General features: G+C 34.0%; 1 long non-coding RNA gene across 8 annotated transcripts; it reads right to left on the bottom strand.

Moving 5' to 3' along the window:
• Positions 1–264: 264 nt before the first annotated feature.
• Positions 265–27,339, bottom strand: LOC148234069 (uncharacterized). Of its 8 annotated transcripts, none has more exons than XR_015809890.1 (7): positions 27,290–27,339; positions 27,109–27,209; positions 25,371–25,503; positions 24,078–24,197; positions 22,002–22,213; positions 2,274–2,503; positions 265–578 (listed from the first exon to the last, which is right to left on the bottom strand). It is a non-coding gene; the product is annotated as an uncharacterized LOC148234069 (long non-coding RNA). The 8 variants fall into 8 exon arrangements; XR_015809888.1 differs by lacking the exons at positions 22,002–22,213; positions 24,078–24,197; positions 25,371–25,503; positions 27,109–27,209; positions 27,290–27,339 and adding exons at positions 5,479–5,638; positions 5,700–5,869; positions 5,929–6,046; positions 6,119–6,239; positions 6,310–7,469; XR_015809892.1 differs by lacking the exons at positions 22,002–22,213; positions 24,078–24,197; positions 25,371–25,503; positions 27,109–27,209; positions 27,290–27,339 and adding exons at positions 5,492–5,638; positions 5,700–5,869; positions 5,929–6,046; positions 6,119–6,239; positions 6,310–7,400 and having other exon boundaries at positions 2,148–2,503.
• Between the last annotated feature and the right edge of the window lie 444 nt (positions 27,340–27,783).

Below are 27,783 nucleotides of genomic sequence, written 5' to 3'. Positions count from 1 at the left end.
CCAAAACTTGGCGGTACTCTGGTAGTATTGGCGTAAAAGAGACTCTCTTGGCAATTTTGGCAGGCTTGCACGGCTAGAGCGTGTCTCATGCACCTTCTAACATGTAACTTCAACTATATTTAATTGATAACTTGAATATCATAAAGATCGAGTTTACACTTACTTTCGTATGTCTAAAGACTGCTTTGAAGAATTAGCAGAAATAACCAAACAGGATACTAATTGGAGGCGTTCAATAGGTAGTCCAAAAAAATTGGCAATTCGTTTAAGATACGTATTAAGATTTATAAGCATATAAAATCAGAAAATTACAGTTTGTGTAAGTATATAGTGTTGATTAATTTAAAAAAATACATTTATTTTGTAACTTGATTAACAATTTCTTCATAAATTACTCCGATCTGTTGTAAATCCATTGGAGGTTGGTTGCTGTGAAACGGATAAATTTATAGGTGATACTGATGATGGAGCTCTAACTTCACTTTCAAAAATAACGAAATCTTCGGATGTAGTGTGTTGGGCGAAATTCTCCATGTATCCATCTTTCAATCTTTTCCATTTAGTTCGCAGCACCTCACCTAAAAAAAATATATTTCTTTCAGATACTTGACTATAGGAGATTTACATCAAACCATTGCTTTTTCTTTTCGTGTTAGTAGTATTATTTATTTATTTTATTAATTTATTTAGCTAATTTTTACATCAACAAATTTTAACTAAACACATATATAATATATAACATAAACAGATAATAAAAAAAAGACTTAATATTATAATTTATTTCTTAATACACGAAGGTGTTTTTTTATTCAGAGTTGGGACGGCGCCGGATGGATTCGTCCGGCACGTCTGAAATGGTCACTACTAGCCCATACAACACCACCCCCATTACACGGCGCCGGCCCGGTGCCGGGCGAATCCATCCGGCACGTGTGAAACTGGCCCTACTGTAAATTTATTGTTGTAACGACGAAAGAAAAAAACTTTACAATGAACGCCTTTGCTGCACATGAGTTGTTAAGAATGCCTGTGGGTTTATTATCGCAAAAATGGCGAATTTTTTTAAGACCCATGGAATGTGATCTTAAAACAGCTATATATATGTTGTAAACAAAGAGTGTTCTAATAAATGCACGACATAAATCCGGAGCTAGACCATGCTACGAACGCTTGACTCGAATGTTGGACTCAAACGTTTGGGTCAAAGACTCGACGATTGCTGCCAAACAGTGTGGCGAATGTTTGATCCGATACATTTGATTCAAACTTGTGGTTGATTCGTTCAGTGTAGTTTATTTATTTATTAAAAAAAGTAAGACTGATTAAAAAATTAGTTGCAAAATGGAAGAAGATACAGATATTGAAATTGCTGCTGCAAATGATATTGTTGTCCTTTTGCAAATTGTTAACTGAAAAAAATAAACGAAAAATATGTACAAGGAGTGGTGGATGTTATCTTTAAATAAGAGCAGAGGACCACAAGTAACTAATAATATAATACTTAAAGCTTGTCTATTATGATAATATAATAATTTTTATATGTTGACATACTCATACTAAATATTTTAAGTACAATGGCTCGGACATGTTATTAGATTTACTAAAAGAACCTTCAGGGAAATTTGAAAACTTCTGTAGAATGTCAGCTGAAGAGTTTGAATACCTTTTGAATACAGTTGGACCAAAAATAGCAAAACAAGACACCAATATGAGATAAATTATTCCAGTGAAAGATCGACTAGCGATTACTCTAAGATTTTTAGCTACTGTTGATACTTTTACTAGTCTTGGATACTTGGCAAATATATACTCCAAATAGAATTTTGGATTATGAAGTAAATGGATATTTCAAAGCAGGGACATGGCGTCAGGACATCGGCAACATATTGCTTATGATATCCAGAAAACCATCCCGACAAGCAAAAGATATTCTACAGGAGTTTGCAAAATATTTTAAAACCAACGAAGCAGTTGAATGGCAAGATTACATACAAAGTCATATAATACTATAATCTCGCCTCGTTTAGCTTTCGCGCCTAGCGTTTGATATGGCGTGAGATTCGCCGCGAAAACGCACCAGAACGCGTCGTAATCGCTTTTCTATGTGATGAGATTCTGTATATTACAAAATAAAAACGATCCGCCACGCCTTCGCTTCGCTCTCTGTTTGACAAGGCCTTTAATACGTTTTCAGATTTGTCATTATTCAATTATTTCAAAAGTTGATTTTCAAATTCATTCTTTTTTTCGTCATTTCTTTTTGTTATTGGTACCTGCGATTGAAACCTGGCCCTAGAGACAGTGATTTCTTGCTCAGATTGGACGGTTTCGTTTGGTAGTATCAAAATCGATTCCTCTGTTTCGTCTAGAAACAACATTATCTCGCAATAGACGTACTTCTTCTTCTTAATATGTTCCGACTCCGATGGTTGATATTTTTCTAGCGACTTAAGGCTACTATAGGCATCTCGAACCGTCCTCCATCTTTGCTGAACCTCCTGATCTGAAAGGAAAAAATTAAATTCAATTTTAATATGTTCATTTTGACAGAGGGCTACTTATAAAATCTTTTTTTTTTATGGTAGGTCAAACATATAATGGGGCAAGTGTAATGAACAGGCATATTAATGGTTTACATACCAAAGTACTCTAAGCTTATCTATTGGCCATTTTTACACATTGTTATGCTTGTGTATTGAATTTAACATTACAACAAGGTTTTTCCAACATAGAAGAGTGCAAATCATTCTTTCAAACTTTAAATGGATTGTCTGCATTCTTTTCGAAATCTTCTAAGCAAGTGCTTCCTAAAGTGATCCCTACGGATCCCCGGGATCATTCAGGGGGTCCGTGGAATATTAAAATTGATTTGGGGGTCCTTGAACAACGTCAGCGGATCCGCGCAACGTTTAATATAAAATAAAAAAATTGTGACAAATTTTTATTAATATGGAAGTTAAAATAAATAACAATGAATAAAAAAAACACACAACAATTGTTATTTGCTAAATGTTTGGAAATTTATACGAAAGGTGAAACGTTATTTACTGAATTAAAAAGATTTTTCGATGTAAAAGCTTGACTAATATCATCTCCGTTGCTACTGACGGTGCTCCGGCAATGGTAGGATTACACCGAGGCTTTCTGGCATACTTAAAACAAGCTATACCGAATGTATTATCGGTACATTGTGTCATTCATCGACATCATTTGGTCGCAAAAAACCTTAGTGAACGTTTATATGAATTACTACATTATGTCATTAAAGCAGTTAATAAACTCAAAAGGAATGCTTTAAATGAGAGATTATTTGCTCAACTTTGTTTAAAAAATGATGATGACTTATGACTATAATCGTTTACTACTTAACACAGAAGTACGTTGATTATCTAAAAGTGCATTTTGGATCACTTCTATTCGCTCTTTGATTCAGTGTTGGAATTCCTGGAGAGTAAAGACAACGATTGCGTCACAATTTAAATATCTCAAAAAATGACATCGCTTATATGACAGATTTATTTACCAGATTTAACGAGACTAATTTGAAACTACAAGGTAGCACATTAAATTTAATCAAAACTAAAAGTGTAATATCTGCTTTGTTGCAAAACTTTTGCAACGAACAAAACTAGGGAAGAGGAGAATATTCTCAGTTTCCAATCTTTCAAAATTGCGAAATAGAGATGAAGATTTGTTTGCTTATTGTTAACATTTAACGTCGCTTCATTCGAACTTTAACCAAAGATTTGAAGACATTCTTCACTTGGATATTCCCGACTGGGTGTTGAACCTTTTTGCGAGTAGTCAAACTCAGAGCACAAATACAGATGAATACATACTAATACAGGAGAAACTTATTGAATTATTTACAAATAAGGAGCTGAAACCAATGCTTAAACAAGGATACGACAACGTTTTGGTTACAAAAAGAGATCCCAATTTTATATCCAGCATTATGGGTTATTGTACAGAAGCTGTTGATTGCTTTTCCGTCTTCCTATTTGGTAGAACGTTGATTCAGTTCCGTTATGAGCCTCAACACAAAAAAAGAAACCGACTAGAAATTAGTATTATACTCAAGGGGATTTGCGGTTCCTACTCACAAACATTGAGCCGGACATAAATACACTCATAATATCCCATCAGGTTCATCCAAGTCATTTAATTTTTTTTTTGTATTTTAAAACAAAAGTTATAATTTTAATATACACTTGTGTTTTATTTATATTTTATTTTTACGTCACCATTTACCATTCAAGATATCAAAGTTAAATTTGTAATTTTTCTATTATGCATTTATGTAGTTTTTCACCTAGGGTCCGTGGGCAAGTATTGAGTATGAAAAGGGATCCATGGGCCAAAAGAGTTTGGGAATCACTGTTCAAAACGAATATATGCTTTACAAGAGTTTGTAGCTAGAAGACTTCCTTCTGTAGCACCTACGAGATGGAATTATACGTCACAGTTCAACAATACAAAAATGAATTTATACTTTTTTCGAGATGTCCTGAAAAAATTTGAATTATGGGACCCTGACACCGTAATAAAAGCACAAATATTTTTTAGCTTTTTGTAATATTTTTAAACAAGAAATCTTCTTCATATATTTTTGGAATAACTGATATGTTATACAATATTCTACAATCTAAATCTTTAGATATATAATATTGCTGTAAAAAAATTACTGACATTTTGCAATAACTCAGATATGAACAAGATAATAATTGCGAAAAATTATGGGATTCTTATGCACCAAAAAAAAAAAAATTACCACAGACTAATGAGAAATGAATTAGTTATTGAAGAAAAGTTTGCATTTAGTCAACTATTTAATACAATAGTTGATAGTATATGAAAGAAAATTGAATCCCGATTTTCTTCAATACCCAAATTGGAATATTTTCACCTCCTGGAGAAAGAAAAATATGTCCAATATAAAGAAAACTCTCCAAATGAATTAAGCAATAAACTAAAAACATCCTATGGATCATTATTCGAATATATAAGATTGAAAAACGAATACTGTTATATATTCATGCTCTGAATTTACGTAGAAACCTGTTCATGAACTTGTACAATTTATGAAAAAAAATAATCCTAAGTCAGGTTTTCAGGAAGTCGAAAAAATAGCTAGACTAATATTAACTCTTCCGAGTAATACTGCTTCAGCAGAACATTTCCTGCTCTGAAAAGAATCAATACTTGTTAACGAAGTACGTAAGGCCAGGAAAGACTATGTAGCCTAAGCTTAATTTCAATGGAAAAAGGGCTCCTTATGGAATTAAGACAGAAGAAAACATTTTACGAAAGCATAATTGAAAAATTATGTGTAAAGAACGAAGAATAAAATTAATATATAAATAATAATAAAATTTGTTTTAAAAAACCAGCCCTATAATCTACGAGTCTGGCATTTGATAATTACAATACCCAAAGGCGCAGCCCCAACACTGCATAGTGTAAGAATAAAAGTAATACAGTGGTTTTCTACATCACAAGAAGCGGTGCTATCCATAAATAGCACATCAGAAGCAAATGGCAACTGATGTGCTCGTTTCATCAATAACTGCAAACGGGTCCTCTTGTGTTTTAATTATGTTGCTTTCCTTCTCATAGGCTGGCATTTTGATTCTAACATCTGAAACAAAAATGTTAATTTGTTAATATTGTAATAGTTTTATAATATTTAACAATAATACCTTCAATGTATTTCCAGAATGTGGACCTAAATGTGTAGATCTCCATGTTGTATACTAATACACAACATATCTATATTTGGAGTTGATTGATGAATTAGCCATATCCATTGAATTCATTCCATATTTTAATTCTAACTTCTTTTCATGTAAATGAATGACCTCTGTGACATCTAAGATAATAAATATTTATAGTTGTATCATGATTTTTTAAGTAATAAATGTGTAATACCTAAATTATCATTGACATTCGATTCAAATATAGCTCTAGTTTCAGAACTAGGTTTTAAATGATGTAACGCTGCAGCAGAATCAATATTATGATTGTTTATAATAGCAAGATAACCATTCTGTAAGATATAAATACAATTTATATTATTATAATGTATAAATATGTATACCTAAACATACACAAAACACACCTTGACGTATTTATCACTTTTTTGTATTAGCTGTAGTCAACTTGATACGAATATCTATTTTTGCCAAGCAGTTTGATTTTTTGGACGTACTTGTGGCCACAATTGGCAATAAAACAATTTTCTATGAAAGTGTCATCGATAGTAAATATATGTATATTATAATTAAATTTTAATATTATAAAAATAAAAACCTGCAAAGGATATGCGACTGCGTATTCGTCTTTATAACGATCGTCCAAGCTGTCTTGGAATTATCGGCACATTCCTTCACCCATTGATCCAGGTGTTCAGCATTAGCTCGATAAGTATTATTTTCGAGCTAAATATGTTGTAAAGAAGCGGGAAGAGCACTCATATTTGTGACATGAACAAATGCATAAAAGATGCACATGCGCAGAAAGCACAAAAGCGTCCTATGCGCGCGACGACGCCGCGCCCCACCCTCGCGGCTCACAGTGGCGTCCGAAACGACGCCTGCGCGCATTCGTCGAACTAGCGCCGGCGGGAGACGTCATCATGGCGTCGCAAAATTTTCTAACATTGCCCGATTATAGACCCTCGGGATCTACTGGACAGGCTGTCAGGACGGTGTCGAACACATCATATCGCGTACAATGTGATAATTTTTCCTCGTACGTGTCTCATGGTATCTCCCAGCTGCTATATCGCGGAGAGTTATTCGACATTACTTTGGTCGCAGGAGGGCCAGAGTTCCGAGTTCATAAATTGGTTCTATCCGTTCACTCAGACGTATTTATGGATTACTTCAGAGAGCATGGATCATGCAATGTATTGTATTTAAATGGCGTTAATCACGCCATATTAAATAAATTACTACTATATATGTACGAGGGGAGAGTTGAAATCGAAGAAGAAGAATATGAATTATTTTTTTTTACCGCCAACGTACTTCGGATTAAAGGTCTAGCCTACTACCGATCCAATATTGATCATCCGGCTATAATGCCAATGCAAGAACCACCTCGCGGGAACATCTGCTGCAATATGGGACTGCAAGAAGCTCAATCTAATTACGCACAACGCGACAATGTAATCGTAGTGTTTAGTAATCAAATTCCAAACATTGTAATAACACGCGGATATAATCATGCTCATTGAAAATTGACGGAATATAATTGTATACTAGTTTTGTATTTTATTAATGTAAATTTTTGCTTTTTGTTTCATATTATTTCTACTGTATTTTGATTGATTAAATATAGTATTCAGTAAAAAAATATTTGTCTTTGATTTCATACGATATTTGAAACTTGAATACAATATTTTGAAAATTTAGATAACTGGATATAATATAACATTTTTAATATATTTTGAGACGTGAGATAATTACATTATTGCGGTAAGTAATTTATGCTTTATCATCGTAGATCAGTGTTTCCCACGGTGGGGCGTACGCCCCACCGGTGGGGCACCACGCCTCAGAGGTGGGGCACCACGCTTCAGAGATGGGACACGTCGGAAATTATTAAATATTCCACATATAAATATAATTTGCTCGTTCACGACTAAATATACCCACGTGCGTAGGATTTCTTAAAATTTGGATTTATACCTGCTGGGCATGACGAATGTCTACATTTTTGTCTTCTGTGTGAGAAATCCTTTACCAATGAAACGAGGTCGTCTTGAAGCACATTTGAAGGCGAAACATAGTACTCATATTAATTCAGATATTATTTTCTTTCAAAATCTTAAAGAAAAATTTGGAAAACGAACAACATTAACAAATCTATTTTGTGCACAAACTGCAAGTATTGATCGTAGTCTTGAGGCTAGTTACCAAATTTCATTGCTCATCGCTAAATGTGGAAAAAACCATACTATAGGAGAGGATCTAATCAAGCCATCAATATCAGCATTTCTTAAAACAGTTCTACAACAAGATGACAAACTCGTGAAGGCTATGCCCCTCAGCAACACTACTGTTTGCAGAAGAATAGACGAATTGAGTGAAAACGTTGAAATCCAACTTGTTGAAAAGCTGAAAACAAGAAAATTTTCACTACAAATGGATGAATCAACTTTGAGAGACAGTGAAGCCGTGTTGCTAGCTTACGTAAGATATATTGATAAAAGAGAATTTGCAGAAGAAATGTTATTCTGCAAATCATTAGAAAGCATCACTACCTCCAAAGATATATTTAATAAGCTAAAAGAATATTTAGATGTTAAAAAAATACTAATGAAAAATATAATATCTTGTGCTGCAGATGGTGCCCCCAATATAATAGGAAAGAAAAATGGCTGCTTAAAATTAATGAAAGACGAGAATCCAGATATGACTGTGGTGCATTGTGTTATTCACAGGGAAAACTTTGTGGCTAAATACATTTCACCTGTTCTAAATGAGGTACTAAATTCCGTTATAAAGTGTATCAATATGATTAAAACAAGTGCTAAATCTGAGCGTCTCTTCAAGTTATTTTGTGAAGAACAAAATGCGGAACACGTAAGACTGTTACTTCACACTGAAGTAAGATGGCTCTCAAAAAGAAATTCCTTAAAAAGATTTATGGAATTATTCGATACCCTTTGTGATTTTTTAAGCAACCGATCTGATATGAAGTTTTTGATGACGGTCGACGGTAAAGCATTTGTAAGCTATTTAACTGATGTATTTGAAAAATTAAATATTTTAAATAGCCAACTTCAAGGATCGGAGAAAACACTTGACGATGCAAAAGCAAAGATATTTGCATTTACCACTTTTATCGAATTATCTAAAAAAAATATTTTTATCAACAATTTTGAAAAATTTTACTGGCTCCAAAAATGTAAAGTGACCGATAATGCTAAACGTGTTATTTTGGACCATCTGCAAACTTTATCAACTAATTTTAAAGAACGATTTGCTGATTTAAAAGAGATTCATTTTCCAGCTTGGTTGACACAACCAATGCTGGTAGATATTTCAAATGAAAATTTGTATGAAGAAGAACTTTCGGAAATGCAAAATGATGATTCGATCACAAATTTATTCAATATAAAAGGAATAATGGCATGAATGTGCGAAGAAACTGTAGCGAATGTAATTCTTGGGGCTACGTAATTAAACGACCTTTTTTATAGAGCTGGCGAGGACCTGGGGTGTTAGACCGTTGTTATATATTGATTGAAAAAAAAGAAAAGAATGTATATTTAAACTAATAAAAATTAATTTAAAAAACACCCGCTTCACAAGTTGAGCGGTGGTGTGTCAACACTGAGAACCGCCACAGACCCCCTTGCCAGAATTTTATTTATAATTCGATATATATGTTATTTAGTACTTAATTATCCTATACACAGTTACAAACTTATTATCTACACATACTTAATTAAAACTAACAAAAATATGCATAATAATCTAACAAGGATAAGAAAGTGTGATAAGGATAAGAATAATTATTTGTGGGCGGTTGTTTTGATTTTGATTTTGACTCCATGTGATTTTGACTCCATGTGGCTGCGGGGCTCTGTAGCACCCGATGTTCGGTCGGCCGAGAAACTAGTTCAGGGCCGCGTCTACAGAAGGCTCTGCGCAGCTAAGTTGCGATGCAGCGAGTCGTCGTTGAGTTTGATGTCCAAACTGGAACGAACAGTTGGTGCTGCATGTCGTCGTTTGAAAAGTCGTTGCCGTATTGGATGCACATGGTGACGAGGTCCTTGTCGGTGGTGGTGTGCGGCAGGCCGCGGATGTAGAGGTTGGTGCGCGACAGCTGTTCCGACGGCGCGTTCGGGTTGTGGCTGATCGAGGTGCTCAATGTGCCGGACTGCGAGCCGGTGGCCGACGAAGTGGACGAGGTCGTGTTGCTGGGTTTCCGGTCTCCGATTTCCTCGCGTTCGAGGAGTTGTTTAGTTTTTGCTTCTCGCGAGTTGTTGAGGCGGTCGAGAAGTGCGGCCTTGACCTTTGCGTAGGCGCTGTCGGCTGGTGGGTTAAGGATTATATCCCTAACTTCTTCCTGCGCTCTTGTGTCAAGTGCTCAGTTGAACCGGGTTTCGTCGTTGCTGATTCCGGCGTTCTTGAAACCCCGTTTTCTTCGGTCATCTTAGCTGATCGTCTCTTGCGGGTCGTTGTTGCGTATGATCGATCACGTCGGGAGGCGGCGGCTCGCCGGGCGGGCGGGGCGGCCTCGGGATCGGGCGCCTCCGCCATCACGTCGGGGACACCAATTTGTAGCGAATGTAGTTTTAATTAAACGACCTTTTTTAGAGAGCTGGCGAGGACCTGGGGTGTTAGACCGTTGTTATATATTGATAGAAAAAAAAGAAAAGAATGTATATTTAAACTAATAAAAATTAATTTAAAAAACACCCGCTTCACAAGTTGAGCGGTGATGTGTCAACACTGAGAACCGCCACAAAACTAACACAAAATATCCTAATATTACTTTGCATGCTAGAAATTTATTTACCCTTTCCATCATATTATTTAGTGGAATGTGGTTTTAGCGCCATAAGCGATTTACTCATTAAAAAAAGGAATCGATTGAATATTACAAATAGAGGGGACTTAAGACTGAAATTAACCAAGTTAGATCCAGACATAAAATTTCTTTGTAGCAAGCGTAAGTGAATTTAATAATTTAATAATGGATTAGGCATTACCATTTTATTTTATTTTACTTACATTTTTAATTTGTATTTTGTAATTATTTCAATTATAACATACGTTTTAAAAATTTACCTACTGTTTTATTAAAAAAGATGCCGGTGGGGCATATGACTTTTGGAAAGACTACGGTGGGGCATGGCATAAAGAAGGCTGGGAAACACTGTCGTAGATAATTAAGCAATATCTTAAACACCAAAAACAAGAAATTGACAGCTGCGATGCATTCAGATACTAGAAGAATGGACAGCAAATATTTTAGATAAATTCGACTTTTTTAATCAATGTATGTATATGTGCATTCAGAAGTATGTGCTATTTTTTTTCGACGGGGTACTTAACCATTTGTCGGTAGTTCACTTACGAGTGGAACGGTTAACCCTTTCCTTGCAAACAAGAGTTTCAAGAAACATATCTTATCAAAAAAATATCATTTTTACTTGAATTAAGCCGGGGAGAGCTCATTTATCGCGATAAGTCGGGGGTTTTTTGATGACTAAATTTAAATGCAGATGTGCCGTAGATTTCTCCCAAAAGCAATGGTTGGCGATCGTCCTTCGATAGACACGTCGGCGACGTTTTTATTGCCTATTGGGTTTTCAAGTGTCTCGGGTGTCCATAATTTGTGTCTAAGTGAGACTATAGTGATTCATATTTTTTTTAACCCTTCCTGGGCGAAAAGGGGGCCAAAAAGTACCCAAAGAATTTGTTTTTCACTGTAACTTTTTAATTACTACCTTTAATAGACCCACATTTTATGTAATCCTGTAATTAAGGATTATACATAGGTAAAATTTGTTTTGAGTAAATTTCGAAATCGTGTTATAAATTTGCGGTAAAATAACTATTATTTGTGAGTGACCGTCAGTTTTGCAATTCCAAGAAGGGCAGGTATAGAGGATAACATTTGGGCTCATTCGCACTCGAAGTTATGAATGTGTCGACGGTCGGTTTCCATAATGAGTTAGAACGAGAAAGCTATATGCTGTTGGTATACCATCACCTTCTCAGAAGAATCATTGTCTGGAGAAAGCCACGTGCTGGCAAATCAGCGTTTCCTTATCTTTTGCCGTGTTTCGTTGTTTGCAAAGCTGATTTATTATTTTTATTTTTGTAATTCCATCATCCTATACCTTTTATTTCATGTAGGAAGAATTATTATACACTTTGTTATTTTCTGTATATTGTATTATACGTATTTGGTGATTTTTTGCGGTATAAATTGTGATAAAATACTGGGATATGTCGTCCAGACAAGACACAGAAAGACTTTTAGACGAATGTGAAGATGATGTCAATGTCGATGAATCTTTTGACAGTGATATCGACTTTGAAGAGTTGGATTCAGATGCCACCGACGTAAATGATGTAATCGATAACGAAGCTGACGATTCTTCATCAAAAGATGAAGAAACCGAAGATGATGAATTTACACCAGAAGACACCACGTTCATGTCAAGATCTGGTCTAGAATGGCATTCAACTCCACGATACAATTCCAGAACGCGAATCCAGAATATCGTAACATCTTCTTCAGGACTTGGAACAGAGGCTAGCAATGTGACTACAATAAAGGAAACCTTTGCTCTCTTCATGACTGCAGCGATGATTCAAGAAATAAGTAGTAGTGGAGACTAATCGGGTCTCTAGAAATGACAATCAAGACTAAAACAACCAACCGGAAATAGACGCATTCATCAGCGTATTGATAGTTTCTAGAAGATGCAATGGCCGTAGACTACCACTAAAGGAAATATGGACATCTAACCAGCTTTTTAAGTAATTCTTTTTTTCTACGGTCATTTCAAGGGACACATTCGTATATTTATACAGTAAAATTCGCTTTGATGACAGAAACACCAGACAATTACGATTTCAACAATCGCAAGATAAATTTCGCGCTTTTATCAAAAGTAAGCCCGGCAGATATGGAATAAAAATATGGGTTGCTGCTGATGTAGAGTCGTCATATATTTTAAATATACAACCATACATGGGAAAGCAGCAAGTACGAGAGAGAAACCAAGGTGAAAGGGTAGTGACTGATCTAATTAGTCCTTATATTGGAACTGGACGTGGTGTCATTACTGACAACTTATTTTCGTCAGTGCCCCTTGCTCAAAGACTTTTGAAAGACAACATTAACAGGAACAATTAGAAAAAATAAGCGTGAAATACCGCAAGAATTTTTGCGTTCACGCTAGCGAGAGGAATTATTTAGTCGTTTTGACTTTACCGATGACATCACATTGGTTTCATATGTTCCGAAAAAAAAAACAATCGGTCACACTGTTGTAAACAGAGTTAGCCATGGAACTTGCCAAGGAGAACATAAATTTTCAAAAAATAGTGGGATATCGTTTCATAAACATATTCAACATGGTTTCACACTTTATCGTTCTTTGGCCAGAAATGTCGCCGAAAAATATGACTATAATTTGCAAAAAATGTTAATAAAAAGATATTTTATTCGTTTTATGAAAGTAAATATGTATGGAAACACGTGTTAGATGATTAGGTTAACAATTTTCTGTTGAAAAAGTATCATAATTTCGAGAATAGTCTGGGGGACAAAATGGACCCCGGTTCGGAACGCTCGCGATTTTTCTACCTTCCATACGGGATGGGTTAATTAGTTATTTTTTCATTCTTTTAAATATTATTGTGAATTTAAAAAAAAATATTGTAAAAAAAAACAGTGCTATCGCTGAATATAGTGATTTTAATGATAATATGTTTTGTAATGATAGTGATGGGAAGGCTTTCATGTTTGATTTTTCATCTTCCAATGATGATAGTAAAGAAAGTAACGAAAGTGGTGTCTTCGGCGTATCGCAAGTTCGACAGTCTTTCTCCTTCAATCAATATCCAATGCCCGTTCCGTTATATATTCTCTGTAGATAATAAATGCATAGACAAAATGACCAACGCATTACCATAGCATCTGCACAATGTGGTCAATTTTAGATATTGCGTTAGAACAGAGGTCGGCAAAGTGCGGCTCCGGAGCCGCAAGCGGCTCTTTGGCCCCTTAAGTGCGGCTCTGGCACAAATATCCACGGGCATACGCGCAAGACGCACTGGATTTAAAAAATAAGGAAATATGGAGCTCTAAATTTGAAAGTCTTTGTGTTGATTTGGAAAATTATAATAAAGGTTTGCTAAATTAATAAATTGATTTGGCTCTCATTTTTTTTTTAATCGTTGTAATGTACATATTTGGCTCTTTGGCTAATAAGTTTGCGTTAGGAGGTAAGGTGACCAAACATCCTCCTCGAATAAAAATTTCCAAGATGATCGTATTTTAATGTTCTTCTTTGATATTTTTAAAATCTGGTCACATTAATTAAGGGTAGATCTCAGATATACAATGCATCCAGGCTTTCCTCGGACTACCTTCATGTGTTTTTTACACTGGATAGCGAGGTTGGGGTTATATTTAAGATTGTTTTAAGGTTTGAAAACTCTAGGGGGTGATGACTTCGTAGCCAGTGAGACGCTTAGTGAAATCTAGTTAGAGTTTTATTACATTGTATTATATTTACATATGTTGCGACATACGATAAATGGCGAGATGTTTTCTCTGAGCGGTGGTGGAGAAGCTGGCTGAGGTATGATGTCAGTGGACGATCCTCAGAGTTCTGATTGGTGTGGCAGCGAATGTATATTCTCCGAGCGGTGATGGAGAAGCTGGCGGCGGGATGTGTGCGTCCATGATCGTGTTGACCGCGGGCGGCGGGCTTCTGCTGGTCTCTTCGAGTATCTGCCTGAGTCTTCGAGTGACTGCTTGTGTCTGCCTTCTCCTCATCGGAGTCCAGGCTTAAGTATCCAGGGCGGCAAACCAATCACAATTATGCAGCGATCATCCAGCCAATCGCTGCAGTCGCTTTTTAGAACGGCGAAATAGGTTTACGCCTTTAGAAAGCGACAATCGATTGATAGGCATTGTCCAAGGTCGTATTGCATTGCAACGGGAATCTTGTGAATCTGGTGATTTATTATATCCGTGACCGTTTCGAAACAAAGAAATATTCTCTCAATGAGAATATTTACAGTAAGAACAAAACTCGGTGTTATTTATTTGATTTTCTGGTTGTAATTGTCTTGTTTCCTTGTTGATGGATGATCTTTTTGGTCACAGTAAATTAACGCAAGTTTTGAGAAAAAATACCATTTAAACGTAAGCATCTGTGTGTGGTCGCCACATTGTCTTGAACAATAATGATTGGAAGGGTTTTAATAATATTGTGGTTAAACGTCAGAAATATGCCAACGGATACTAAATCAATCTACGATGATTTATGTATATTTAACAACATGTATACGCAAAAATGTATATGAAAAAAAGAGCATTAAAATAATTTAAATAGAAAAAATGACAGCTGATATCGGAGGTGATTTTGATTTGGTTTTACGCGTGTATTCGTACAACCTCGGGCTCGGTGGCTCGAAACCTAATGTTTTGCTATAATTGCAATGTATGTGGTTCTTTAGGGCCACCGATACGGTCAATCACGATTGTTAATCGTTACGTGATTGACGGTCATTGATGCGACCGATTGACCGTTTACAGAGGCAATTGAAGCGATTGTTAATTGTTTCTACGTGATTGATGGAGCTGTTCCTGTATCATGGAAAGTAAAAAGTTTCAACTACCTGAACAAAAACAAACGATCCATTGCATTACAAAAGTATTAAGAACTACTAAAAAAATTAACACTACGAACCATCGTCAATAAGGAAATAACAAAATATATTGGGAAAAACGGTCTGGCGCCTCTACTTTGGTATTACAACGAAATGTTGTTTTTAGGAAGCAGTGATGTTAGTAAAACAGATTTTCTACTTAGTAATTATTATCAATATTTAGTAATTGACATAAATATTAGGTTGATGCATAAGTAACGTCGTATTTTTACATTGACTATTATGTATTTTTTTTAACCAACTGTTTTAATATCTGTGCTTAATGTTGTATTTGTATTATATAAAGGGGAGTTTCTTCTAACATTTTCTATCGATGTTCGAAGCAGTCAACGATGGTTTGCTAAATTCAGATCTGGGAATTCATCAACAGCTGATGAAGAAAGAGTGGGGCGCCCTTCAACCACCGATAATGATGTTCTGAATGCCACACTTGAAACTGATCCCCATCAAAATACCAAAGACATCGCAATGAAGATGGGTATAAATCAATCTACGGTGGTGAAGCATCTGAATCGCATTGGAGTGGTTTCCAAGTACGACGTTTGGGTCCCGCACAACTTGTCACCCGCAAACCTGCTGGATCGAGTTGCCACATGTGTTTCTTTGTGTGCGAGACAAAAGCATGAACCTTTTTTGCATCGACTAGTGACTGGGGATGAAAAATTGGTTGTCTATATTATAGACAACCAATTTTTTTTATAGACTCTATAACAATCAAACTAGGAAGCGACACTGGGCCAAGCCAGGACAAGTCCCATTAACCACTCCAAAGGTAGAACATCATTAAAAAATAATGCTTTGTGTTTGGTGAGATATGAAGGGCATTATTTATTACGAGTTATTGCAACCTAACCAAAAAATTAATGCTGGTAATATTGTTAACAGCTGCAAAAATTAAACTTGACACTCGTAAGAAAACGAGCTGAACTTAGCAATCGCAAAGGTGTCGTCTTTCATCATGACAATGCGCGGCCTCAATTTGCAATGATGACACAGCATAAATTAAAGGAGCTCAATTGGGATGATTTAAAGCCTCCACCTTATTCTCCTGACTTAGCTTTTTCTGATTTTCACTTGTTTTTATATCTACAAAATTATTTAAATGGAAAAAAAATTAATACAACAGATGAGGTAAAAACAGCACTAGATTCGTTCTATGCATCGAAATATTTGGTTGAAATATTTGTTTTGTATAATTAGCCGTTTTTGAGATATAGCGCGAAGAGTGGAAAGCGTACATCTATTTATAGAATCAAGCGAGTATTTCTACCTGCTTAGGATAAGGATAACGCTCGGGATAAGGATTCCGGTTTGTTATTGTGTGGCGCAAAACAATTTCGCTCAGAATATTTAATTTTTTAATTTTAAAAGAAAATATATGTTTATTTAACATACATACATATGAGTTAAGTTGGAAATTTCAACGGACAATTAAAAATATATAATATAATCGAAAAAACCAGACATTGATGTCATTAATTAAATATTTGCAAAATTCAAAATCTTTCACTATTCAAAAAAATGATGAAGTTTTTAGCTATTCTTCAAAAGCAAAAAGATATAAAATGGGGAAAGAAATTATTCGCAGATTGTTTAATGGCTCGACGACTCTATTAAATCATTAGAATCCATTGAATAAATTAAAAAATTGGCGCAACGATAAAAATAATAACTTTTTTAAGCCTTGCAGAGAATAGTGTAAAAAAAACTAACAACGTACGGATTAATGGAAAAATAATTAAAATATAATATCCACGGGTAAAATATTTTAATTTGAAGCCTTGATATCAATTAACCCAGATATGCCCAAGAAATTTTGTTCTCTTAAAATTTCATTTATAAATAAAAAACAGTGGCACGAGTTTAGTGACCTACCCATGGGACAGTGGGTATATCTGGGTTAAACCAATATCAACACAAAATTATTTAAAATAAATCACTAGAGAAGATCGAACTTCTGTGCCACACTGCACTTTAATGACGAATACCAGCGTTGACGAATCAGCGACTGTCCTTAAAAGAGAAAGTGAGACAATGAAGTACACGCTACATCGCTTCTCCCTCTCATATACATGTACACGCACACAATAATAAACCGACATCCTTATCCCGAGCGTACTCTAACATGGTATAAGCTTTGAAAAAGTAAGCAATCGTGAAAAAAGTGGTCTCGGCAAGTCGTTTGAACCGTAATTTTATTACTTTCTTCATTGTATTATTAGGAATTAAGAGAGAAATATTGCGAAGTATGTACCAGATGATAAGACAATCATTTCCAAATTAAGAGAAAATATTTAACTGATATTATAATTAAAACGAATAAAAAGATTGGATCATTCACAATGCTCAAGCTTATATTTTATCCAAAGCTTGGTATGAAAATAAAAAAGGTACATCGGAAGAAGAACGCTTGCGCGTAGTGGAAGCTGCTGCGGCGATTATTAGAGAAGATATTCGATCTTCTGTTGTTGAGACTAAGTCCTATCCGCCTCCGAGTAAAATGTTGGCCAATATTAATGAAGAAATTCCAAAAACTTTATTACATTTTCTGCAAGAAGTTATTCTAAAGAACAGAAAAGGAAAGACGGGGCATTTGAAAACGAAATGCACAGCTATAAGTCATGCTATAATGGCTTCCATACGAGAACGGTCCTTTTCATCGCAGTTATTAATAGGCCTATTTGTATTTCTTCATAGAAGATATGGATCAAAAAGACTTTTGGATGTTTTGTCAAGTTTAGGATTTTTCGCTTCATATAGTGATACTGTAAAATATGAAATTTCAGCTGTTTATCACCCACAGCCTCGTAATCAACCATCAGAGTCAGGTGCCTTAGTACAGTATGTAGCGGACAATGCAGATATAAATATTTATACTCTTGATTATTGTAATACTGTTCATATAATGGGAATGATAAAAATAATAGCTCCAAAATCTGCAGTTATATCCGATGAACGCATAAAGAAATTTACAACAAAACCAAGTGCAAAGAAGTTAGCAGCAGTATCACATATACCCCTTCTAGTGTATGAAAAGCATGTCGTACCTGGATTGAGTAGGATTCAAGTACAAAATTTTAGTGATGTAAAAGAACTAACCGAACAAATGTTTAATGTAGTTGATTTGTAGTGGATGTATGAAAAGTGGAAAAATATCTCACCGTTGCCAGGGTGGAATGGATTTATTGAACAACTTACAAAAAACAATGAGAACATTGTAACTTCTCGCATTCTGTTTCTTACTTTTATTCATCATCCTGCGAGTAATATGGACACAATTTACACCACATTACAGTGTGCTATAAACACTGCCAAGAAACACGGACAGAGAACATGCTTAATAACTTTAGTACATAAAAGCATGTGAAATCGTAGCTGCTTCAGATGCTAACTCAGACTTGTCCAGAGTAGTTGTGAAACTAGGAGGCTTTGATATGCTTATGTCTTTTCTTGGATGCATAGGGTATATAATGAATGGAAGCGGAATCAAGGAAGCTCACAGTACAATATATGCTTCGAATTCTGTCGACAAAATGTTGGATGGTCATGCTTTTGCAAGAAGGATCAGAGGCCATACGCTATTACTTCTTGTATTATCGTTGATGATTTTTGAAGATATGGAGATTGAAAGTTATAATGCTTTAGATGGGTTCATTGAGCAGATAACAATTTCCGATGTTTCCTATGAAACTGTAGAAGAATGTGCAGGTAACTCTGGCTCCATAGTTTACATAGCGTTATCCTATAAACGGATGCGCGCTTCCCACTCCCCGCGCTATATCTCGAAAACCATTAACCATACGAAGAAATAAATTATAACAAACTTGTAGAAAATTTTATGTTTTATAAGTTTTGTGAAACATATAATGACGTGCGACGCAAAGGAAGTGAGATATTTAAAAAAAAACACGATTTTATGACCTTTGACCTTTAATATATTGATTAGCAGACACGATATCTTATGAGACTTTTCACCCTATCGTTAGAACGCCAAAACAAAGGTCTGTGCAAAATTTCAACTTGTTATCTTTCATTCCGAGGTTAAACCATTATTTGACTGGACTATATGCAATGTGAAAAGAATACAGAGTAGAACTTGAAATATTAATTTATTGTTTAATGATAAGCATTCAAATAAAAGTGTGTACATCTTCAAAAACTTCCACATTTGTTAATTTTAAACAAAGTTTTACATTGTGCATTTAATAATATATTTTTTTACTATACAACAATCAAACAAAAACCTCGCTTTTTAGAGAGCTGAGTTTATTATATAAATATTTGTATATATTTTAAATAAACGATATAAATCACAATTACCTTTAAAAAATAAAGTAACTAACTTGTGCATATAAATAAAAATACACTGAAGAGCAACAATCTAGTTGGAACGAAACATAAATTTTATTTTATAGTTGAAAAAAGCTTTTTTTTAATTTATACAATTTGGTTTGCAGCTAAACATATGCATTTTGGTTAGACCCTGTATTGTATAATATATGGTAGCATTTATTTTTAATTTAAATGGAGTGATGGTCCAAATTTTATGAAAAGAATTTTCTAGTTGGGCATTTTTTCAAAAATATAGAAAATTTTATAATGTTAAATAATATAAAGCTATAAATGGATATGCTTTAATAAATTCTTCTAATAAACATATTATACAACCATGGCTTTAAGCCAATTTAGCCATTAAACTACCATATATCTATACATAATACATGTATTTATTAAATCAACTGATTTATAAAAAAATAAATTGCTTCACAAATGAATTTGGAATGTTATGTATTTAAAAAAATATATTAGTTTTCAACAACGATTAAAATATATTATGAAGCTCCAAGTAGTTACGCCTAGGATATTTTGCAAGTTTTTTATTAAAAAAACTGTAAATGCAAATGAAAATTTTCAACATTAATAAACTAAAAATCACAAAAACGCACAGGAGAATGCTCTGATACAAATATATACATTGATAACAGCTAAACTCTAAAATATTTATACATATATGTATGTATATCAGTGGCGTACGGTGGGTGTTAATATTGGGTGTGCTATAATAAATAAAAAATAAAGTACATTTTTTCATTTTTATTAGCCGAGGTTTTGACATGCCTAAACTGCCTTACAGCTTTTTCCCATATATAAATAAATAAATAAACATCAAACCTAATCTAAAATATTATTATATAAAAATATCAAATTTCCAATAAACATAAACTTATAATTATTTATATATAAAATCTAATCTTCTTTCTTTAATCATAAATTTTTCTATCACGCTGGCATAAAAAGTGCTCTTCTTTTTAATATCCATAAGGATCCCTTTTTCTATTGAAATCAAGCTAAGGCCACATAGCCTTTCTTGGCCTTGGGTACTTCGATATCAATTATTAATTCGTTTCAGAGCAGAAAATGAACGTTCTGCTGAAGCAGTACTGCTTGGAAGAGTTAATATTAGTTTGCCTAATTTATCTATTTCCTGAAAACCTGACTCAAGATTATTTGTGTTCATAAGTTGTACAAGCTCATGAACAGATTTCTCTGCAAATTTAGGTAAATGATTAAGAACAGCAAGCTCATTTTTTAAACTTATATAATCAAATAATGCTCCATAGAATTGTTGCAGTTTGGTAAGTAATTCATTTGGAAATTTTTCTTTATATTGCTCATATTTTTCTTTCTCCAGAAGGTGAAAATATTCCAATTTGGACATTGAAGAAAAACGGTTTTCAATTTGCTTACATATATTATCAACTACTGTATTAAATAGTTGGCTAAACGCGTGCTTTTCTTCAACAAGCAAATCATTACTCAGTCTTGGATAATTTTCTTCCGTTACATAAGAATCCCATAATGTTTCATAATTATTTTCCTGTTCATGTCTGAGTTGTTGCAAAATTTCGGTAACTTTCTTACAGCAATATAATATGTCAAAAGATTTGGACTGTAAAATGTTGAATAGCACATCAGTTTTTCCAAAAAGGTTTGAAAATATGTGGAGAAGTTTTCTTGTTTCAAAATCTTCCAAAAAGCTAAGAAAACCTCGTGCTTTTATTACAGTGTCGGGGTCCCATAGTTCACAATTTTTCACGACGTCTCGAAAAAAGTCCGTAAATTCATTTCTGTATTTTTGCACTGTGTTACTTAACTGTGATGTATAATTCCATCTTGTAGGTGTAACAGAAGGAAGTCTTCTAGCTACAAACTCTTGTAAAGCATTTATTCGTTTGGAAGATTTCGAAAAGAATGCAGACAATCCATTTAAAGTTTGAAAGAATGATTTGCACACTTTTATATTGGAAAGAGCTTGTTGTAATGTTAAATTCAACATATGAGCATAGCAGTGTGTAAAAATGGCCAGTGGATAAACTTCGAGTACTTTGGCTTGCAAACCATTAATATGCCCACTCATTACACTCGCCCCATCATAAGTCTGTCCAACTAATTTTTCTTGAATTTGAAATTCTTCAATTATATTTACAACGTGGCAAAATAAGCCATCGGCTGTTTTATCAGAGCTAACGTCTGTAAAGCCAATAAACCGCTCGTAAACTTTACCTTCATAAACAAAACGCAAAACTGTTGAGAGCTGTGAGTTCGTCATTATATCTGAAGTTTTGTCAAGAATAATGGCGACGAAATTTGCTGAATTTATTTCTTCCTTAATATTATCTTCAATTTAATTTCATAACTTCTTTTTGAAAATGGATTATTCAAAATATCTTCAACAGTATTCTTCATCATTATTGGGGTAAATAAAAAAATATAATCTAGAATAGAAAATTAAATATTGATCATATGTAAATAAGATAATAAACTATTTTACGCCAAAATATAAAAAATGAGTGACCTGTTATAGTGATATAATGTAATAAAAAAGCAGCGACGGACGCAAGAGTTTTTGAAGTACGCGCACCAAATTCGAGACCAATTTTACTACTGAGCGCTGCCAGCCGACAGATCGACAGATAAATCTCGGAACAATTTACTTTAGTTGGCGGCCGCGCGCAAGGTCGGCGCGTTATATGTGTTGTTCCAAAACGATCGCTCGCGCGAAAACGTTCAGAGCGAATGACAAATACCAATGCATACTATACACTGCATATTAAAATTTTATAATTTTGCATACTACTGTATGCAAAATGATGTCGCTTTACGCCTTAAATTTTCTAAATTTCTAAATTTATATTTTAGATGGTTTTGCGGGTGTGCGCCGCACACCTAGCACACCCTGAATATACGCCCCTGATGTATATTGCATAAATACATCGATAAATTTTGTATAATATATATTTATATTATATGTAAATATTTGTATATATCGTTTCAAATTTTTGATATGAAAAATCACACCGAATGTCTATCACACTATACATCCAACATCAGAAGAATTTGTGCTTAGTGATCTGATTTGAGATTTACAAGCGCCGTGTGGATGTGGAAGTGAAGACGAGACTCGAGAGCGTATCCAGAGTAGTTTTTCCTGCAATGTTATGGCAGTTGGTTAAAATTTGGAAGAAATACTGCAACTAAATATACATATATAAATCATTCATGATAAAAACTTTAATATTTTAAAAGTAATAATGTTTTTTAATATATTATATCCTATTCATTATTAGACATTCCTTTTACTACCTATTATTCAATTTATTAATCCTATCCCTATATTCAGGTTTTTATAATTTTGGAAATTGCAATATTTTTGTGTCAAGTCATACTGCACCTAAACACTGTACTTTGACAAAAACAGCGAAAATTTGCTATGAAATGTCCAAAATCATTGAAATAAAAATTTATATGTAGTAAACACTCTAAGGCGTAACGTGATTCACACGCACAGATCTGTCCGTGCTTCGCCACACACGCAAACTGTCTGAACTTGGACATCGGTCTTTTTTATGCGTCCATCTGATGTATTACGCGGTTGTTTGACGTCTCTTTCAAAAGAGCAAAGATTTCTCGCAAAACAACCCATTTTCAGCCCGTAAGTGTTAATATAATTATTTTAAATAAAAAATTTATTCCTTGACAGTGATTATCCAAATACAGAAATATCGTTGAAATATAGTTTTACACTTACATACTTCATCATTATTTAAAGTCACATAATATTTTCAAACCATTTACGGTAACTTCACTGACATTGTATTGTGCCATTTATTTTTTTACTAAAAATACACATTCGGAAAACCTACTCTTATATAACGGACACCCCTTCACCTGTATTAGTCCATTATCGCAAACGAACATTTGCTCTCAGGACAATAAATTGCTCTCACGGACAATTGCATTCAGGGACTATTGATCTCGTGTTTTTTAAATTTGCTGCATGTTCATCAGGAGTATAAATTTCAAACTAAATTAGCGTGTCAGAATTCAAACAACGACAATCAGGATCTATGAATTTAAAAAAATATTTTAAATCAATGTCTCGCATATTATATTGTAAAAAACTAGACACATTTTTTTATCTTCAGGGAATTACTAAGCTAATCTCAAGTAAATGTTTTTTTGACTGGAATTTCACCAAAATAGACATTCTGACTGATTAGGGTAAATGCAAAATAAGCATGAAATTATAAGGGTGCATAAATTAAAGAATAATAAAAGGTTTATATAGAATATCATTACCTTGCGTCTTCCAATGTAGCAATAGCTTTCTTCTTTTCGCCCATGGCTGCGAACAATAGTCCAATTTCGACGATCCAATACGGAATCAGATGCATACCTTCATTGATCTGTTTCTTTAGCCTGAAAATCATAAATAAAATATTTAGACAGTTACAGCTTATACTTAAATTTTTTGTGTTGTTCCAGAATTATATTTTTTTTTAACAACACTGGTTCAAGTTTTTGCCAAATAATATTTGGTATGTTGTGGCCACTCCTTGAGCTAAATTTGTGGCAATTACTTGCTAAAAGCATAATAAAGCTAAGTACACTAGTTATTTGCCACAAAACAAGTTGATTTGTCATGCCGGCATTATACACTGCTGATACGCAAATACAAGGGGAGCAGTCGATGCCGATGCCAATACAATATCAAGTTGCAGCGTTGAATATTCGTTACACAAAAAAGAAAAGTAATAGACAATAAGTCTATTCTCATCACGAAATATAACATTGCATTGACCAAATGGCCGATAGTAGGAAAAAGTATATACACAAGCGCAAACATAAAGTATTTACGACACTTCCTTTCGGAATACACTCATCCAGAATTTCCCAAGTCAGAACTTGACTTGCACCAAGCAAAGCTACGCCGAGTATCGACCAAGACGCCTAAGCAATCGCTTTTCACTTCACGATAAACAAAGTAAGAAATCTAAGAGTTCAACCCGATTTTCGGAGGCGAATTGGATAATATGTGACGCAGACAAGGCTACGAGAATAACGTGTATCTATATTAATTGCACAAATCTTACTTGATTTTAAAATTAATAACTTTGTATTTAATAACTTTGTATTTAAGAGTTATAACACAATAATTTTGAATGCAAAAGGTCAAGTCGATCAAACTGAGTGAAGCGACATCTTTGGAAATACTGCAGATAATGAAACTAAGAAAGCCATGAGCTACAAAATAGCAGAAGTTTGCACTGAAGACAGGAGAGAGAGGGGTTTTCATTCAGAAATGGACCAGACTGACATTCTAACAAATAGCAACCGCTAATGTTCTTCTTTTCTTCATATGACGGAAAGTTAATCTAACAAAAATTGGAAAAATTTAATTAAAGCAGCCGTCTGTCCATTGGATTAGTATACTTTCGACCATACTACTAAGATTATAGGCAAAATTCAAAGCGTATTGTAGAAAGATGCTCAGAATCTTAGAGAGAAAAGACAATCTACATATCAATTATACTTTGCACTATTTTGCCACAAGGATCTCTCTTAGTAAATACATATTTGAACCAAACCTACCCAATGAGATTTTCTAAGCACGCCAATGATTGATAGTGTGCGCCGAGATTACACAATACTGATCCATGCAATAGATATAACAATGCTCGTTCTTCCGCACCACTTATGATTTTTTCTTGGCAGATTCGATCAACTGAAAGAATAAAAAAATTTAAATAAAACCTGTAATTTAATAATTATAATAGAGTTTAATTACAAATGCTGTAATAAGAAGCGTATTGAAGATAATGATGATGCACAATATAAAATAACTGAAACTGGAACGAATGGGAGATAGGCAGATTGAGAGCCAATTCCGTTAGTGTTTAGCTCCACTTTCAAATCTAAATCTTTATGAAAGTGTGACTGTTTTTCGGAAAATTATGCTATTTTTTTATTCAAACTTTCGGTAATTTGTTCTATTCTTTTACCAGATTACAAAATTTGAGGAGGATTTAGGAATACCTTCCCTACCCTGGCCCGGGAATAGTCCCTTCCTAAATTTAATTGAACATCTATACGCCATTTTAAAACAAAAACTTCGAAAAACAAACGTTTAAGTAATGTTGTAGAATTAAAAAAAAAACATTATGAAATATGGGAGAACGATATTATGGAAGAAGAAATAAATTCATTGTATGAATCTCTTCCCAGATTTTTTTTGTCCATTATTCGAAGTAAAGGCGATGTAACACGATATTAAATGTTATTATTTTTAACAATATTATTTATGGAATAAACCGTTTAAAATGTTCTCCCATAAGTTAAAGATCTCAAAGTTCTCACATGAGATTCCCTAGTCGTAAATCATCAATTGTTGCCAGCTGTGACAGGACAAATAGACAATAGATTGCAAAAAAATAATTTCTGTCCTTCACATGAAATGTATATTTTATTTTTTTGTTTTAAATGAAAGCCAACCCTTCAATGAACATATGTATATATGTACATGTATAACAAAAGTTTGAGGGAAAAATGTAGTTTTAGTTTAGTTTTTCGTGGCGATAGTTGTATATATTATCCATAAAATTTCTACTATCTATGCTGGGATATAATTACCTCAAATCGCATCAATATGTGTACTTAGGAAAACACTTCTTCAAGTCGCTGGTAGGAAAAACTCAAAATCCGGAGATTTTGGAAGAACTTTTCTATGCCTTTGTTCGACATATTTATTTGTTTGGAAACAAATATGCTCGAGTAATTCGGTATCGAAATATTGTAAAATGTCTCCATTGGGATTAAATTGATGGTTTATCCTAAGTATTGATGTGTAAGATATTCGATCGAGAAATGGAAATAGTGGTTCTTCAGATAGCATTTCTGACCACTGAATTACCTCTTCTCCTATAATTGCGGTATAATTATGAACTTGATGTAAAAGTAACTGGTGCCGATTATTCAATATTATAACAGTCCAACCAATCTGATTCATTATCCGTTTTATTGAAATTTTTTTTAAAAGAAACCGTTTTTTTATATTTTTATTCCTCACTTAGTTCTCCTCCAGAAAACACTCCGCACGACAGTGCATAGACAACTGAGTGGTATACAGATGAGTATGATACGGACGAGTTCATGCGGATGATTTTGCCCTCGGCTGCGGAGACATGTCTGCACCGGAGATCTACATCATACTAAAAAGCTTTATGAAATATTGAGTTGCGGATGTTTTGCATCGGTGAGGTGGACGAAAGCCACATGACACAAAAAGAGCCCTTAAGCTTTTAATTTAGTGGGGTAGCAGCATCGCAGTTACCGGTGGTTCGTTGACAATTATTTCAATCGGGTGCCGCGAATCGTGTTTTCCTTCAGTTTCCAGCCACTAGATCCAAATCCGGTGATCTTACACCTTCCACTCTGCGATTGGTTGTATTAAGTAAAGACATTTTCTACAATTAGGTGGAGAAAAAGAGAAAACAAGACAAAAATATTCACACAATGTTGACGTTTAGGTTATGGGATGTGACATACACAAAGTTGCCAGTACAAAAAAACTAAAGTTGAAAAAATAGTTTTAATGCATAACGAAATATGTAATATTTAAATTTAAAAAGAAAATACTATTTTTTAAAAGTGATGATTTTAAAAAAGTTTTATATGAAATTAATAAAGTGCAAATATTCTTTTTTAAAAACACTTCATTGGTAAAACAATACAATATATAAATGTTTTTTTAAATATCTCGGCAAAGCTCAACAGCCAACATGATCGGTATATTCTTTCAAAATAGCGGTTATCAATATATGTAGAAACATATTATAATGTCTAATATATTTAATCACGCTCGTCTTTATCGATTATTATCTTTTGTGGGAGCTGTTTTTTCCATCATTATTTAAATTTGTTCTAAAAAGTATAAAATTAGAACGCTAAAAGTCGACACACGCGAGCGTGACTTGGGTTAGTGAATATATAAATTTAGACTTCTGAG

This window comes from Plectrocnemia conspersa, unplaced genomic scaffold, assembly GCF_051122295.1.
Source record: "Plectrocnemia conspersa isolate PC_06_02 unplaced genomic scaffold, ASM5112229v1 ptg000006l, whole genome shotgun sequence".
In the NCBI taxonomy this organism is placed as follows: Eukaryota; Metazoa; Arthropoda; class Insecta; order Trichoptera; family Polycentropodidae; genus Plectrocnemia; species Plectrocnemia conspersa.
The sequence above is the reverse complement of the archived record's forward strand: the minus strand, read 5'-3'. Positions and strand labels throughout refer to the sequence as shown.